The 2,789-nt window shown below is 43.1% G+C and overlaps 1 protein-coding gene across 5 annotated transcripts in view; it reads left to right on the top strand.

The window, feature by feature from the left end:
• The window catches only part of CPQ (carboxypeptidase Q), a 161,336-nt gene continuing 158,547 nt past the window's right edge, over positions 1–2,789 (top strand). For all 5 annotated transcript variants that reach the window (XM_019614160.2, XM_010709159.3, XM_010709158.3 and 2 more), the window contains exon 1: positions 1–66. The gene's annotated coding sequence lies outside the window, so the exon portion shown is untranslated. The remainder of the gene's footprint in view (positions 67–2,789) is intronic.

Below are 2,789 nucleotides of genomic sequence, written 5' to 3' on the forward strand. Positions count from 1 at the left end.
CGCCGTCCCCGGCAGGCCCGGCGGAGGCGGGGGCTCTGTTGGCGCCGCTGGGGCTGCTCGGGGAAGGTGGGTGTTTGCTCCCCTCCTTCTCTTCCTCCTCTCCGCGGGGAGCCGAGCGGGGAGGGACGGGAGGCCGAAAGAGCCGCAGGGAAGCGCGTGCCCGGGCTCCTTGTCCTGACTGGGGCAAGGAGGGCCTGCGGGCCGCCATCGCGGGGCCTCGGCCGGGCGCTGCCCCGTCACCTCCTACCGCCCGCTCGCTCTAGCTGCGGCTACACCGAAATGGCGCCCTGCCCTCCGCCTGCCCTGCCCTGCCCTCCCCGGGGTTGGCGGGTCGCAGCCCTCGGCCCGGCCCGTCTGCCTTTCCTTCTCTGGAGGACAGATGGCTGTGTGCTGGTGGCTCTGCGGGCCGCCCTGCGCAGCCAGAAATAATACGTTCCTTCCTTTCTCTTAGAGGAAATTAAAAAGTGTGTCGATGCCCGGTTGTGGTTGGCCATAGCCACGTGCTTCAGGGATGTATGATTGGGGCTAGGCGAGGCATGGCTGCTCAGGGCTCTCCTAGAAACAGCTGGGCTGATGAGAACGTTGCTCTGAAGAATGTCACCAGACACAAAACTTGCAGATATCAGCTGAATTACGTAGTCAATTAGGCTTTATGGCACACCATGGTGAAAAAAATGCAAGCATGGAAAGTGATATAGTGCTTCTGAGTAGGAAGTTCTAGAAACTAGTACCATTTAGGTTTGTTTTGGCAGGGCTTCATTCTTCAAAGACTGCTTTTTCCAAGTTGACGTGAAAGAGGAAAGTATGTAAGAGAGTTTATGTACATGTATGAAATTATATACATATTTCATAGAGTTATTAAAGATATGAAAGAAAATGAGATTAAAAAAAAAAAGAATTTTGCAAGCTGAAATGGATTTTTAAAAGAAAGTATTTGGTATGGAGGAGCTTTTCAATCTGGTGGCTGTATCTGGCAAGTTGCAAGTCAACTCTTGTGTATTACTGAAGAGAAGGTTCAAAATTCACATGTTGGATTTATGTTTAATTGATGGCAACTTGCCTCTGCCTTCAAGCTGCAGCACCTTGGGACCTGACTTTTCCAGGTGCTGGAAGAGTACCCAAAAGACTGCTCAGGAAGGGCCACGCACGTCCACCAGCTGGAATGCTGATTTTGTGGACTTGAGTTTAAAAAAAAATTGTCTGTCTGGTTTTCATTCAGTTCAAAATTAGATTAATTTTTACTGTTTCTGGAAACTGTTCCACATCTGGTTGCCTTTTTGTATTGAAGCACGGTAAGAGTGTATTAATCTGTTGATGAGAGGGGAGTGCGTGGGTGTTTTCTCTTAGAGAGCAATCCTTGCTATGACTGGAGAACAGATTCCCTGTGTGGGAATGAAAGGACTGTTTACATCTATGTCTTTGTTTAAAATGTACCGTTTTTTTTTTTGCTTGAGACAGTAGGGTTTAAGCCAGGATGACAAGGGTTAGCCTTGTTTTTTCTTTGGTTACTTTTATACAAGGACAAAGGCTTTTGTTAAAAGCCATTCTCATGCTTATCTTCTATCACTCCTTGGAACACCTTCCAGTCTTGTCTGATGTTCCTTCTGTTAGATTATTATTTTGAATAAGTTCTACAATGCATCTTTCCCCAAAGAAACCTTGCAAAGCCTACTGTATCTGTGAGAGGTCATAAGCCTTGTTTCCTTGTAAACTTTGACTCATTTCTTCAGACGCATCTGCTGTATCTTAAATAGCATGTATGAGTTGTGCTTTACAATCAGTGTTGCCTTGCTCAGCTTCAGACTTTTAGATGAAGTCTGTACAGATAAACTTGGATCAGAGCCGCTGCAGCTTTACAGTTTCATACTAAGCCTTTGTCTTACTCGATCTTGTTTCTTGGTGTTTAAGATACATATAATTCTTTTGAACAGCAGAACAATAAGATACTAAATCAGATAAGAACAGATTGCAAATCTGGGCTGAGGAAGAACAACCTGGCATTGACCTCTTTTGGGAGACATCTGTCAGTAAAAGCTCATATAAATTCTTTTTTGTTTTATAACGTGGTTTTGCAAATGCCTGCATGTCTTTAACACCGACTTGGGAAAGGAAGCGACTTACGCAGCCTCTTATTGTTGATACAATTGCAGAAACTCATAATGCTCTTGGGATTCATTTATCTATTCCTGCTATAGCATATAAACTTTCTTGTTTCAAGATTGAAAACTTAGTCTTGTCATTTCTTCCTTCTTTCCCAGTTGTGGGAGGATGAAAATGAAGGATGGCAGTACATCTAAGAGATAGCAGCTGCAGGGGTGAAATATTTTGCTTAAAAAAGTACTTTGAGTGTAGAAATGTACAAAACGATTACAATCTTGAAGTTCTGCAGTTCTTTCTATTTTGTCTGGACAGAAAATATTATCTGTCAAAAACTGCATTGCAGTAATCTTTCATGTTTTTGTTACCAAATGTCTACAATAATCTCGAGGTACTAAAATAAATGTAAGTTCTTTCTTCATTTGACCCCTCAGTCACTTACATTTTTCACTCTGATAGCAATAGTGAATTTTTGGCTCTGATTTGTAATCTCCTAAATGCCAATTACTTGGTTAAGTCAAAAGTTCTGACAGAATCTGCAGAAAACGTTCTACTCTTTTTTTGTTTCAGTTTTACAATAGAAGACAATACTGTATGTCAGCTTGAGAAAAATGTTAATCTCATTAGCCTGTAGTTTTAGAAACGATACTTTGGGTATTGAGATCCTGCAAGAGGCATGATTTTTTTTTTCT

This window comes from Meleagris gallopavo, chromosome 3 (assembly GCF_000146605.3).
Source record: "Meleagris gallopavo isolate NT-WF06-2002-E0010 breed Aviagen turkey brand Nicholas breeding stock chromosome 3, Turkey_5.1, whole genome shotgun sequence".
Classification (NCBI taxonomy): Eukaryota; Metazoa; Chordata; class Aves; order Galliformes; family Phasianidae; genus Meleagris; species Meleagris gallopavo.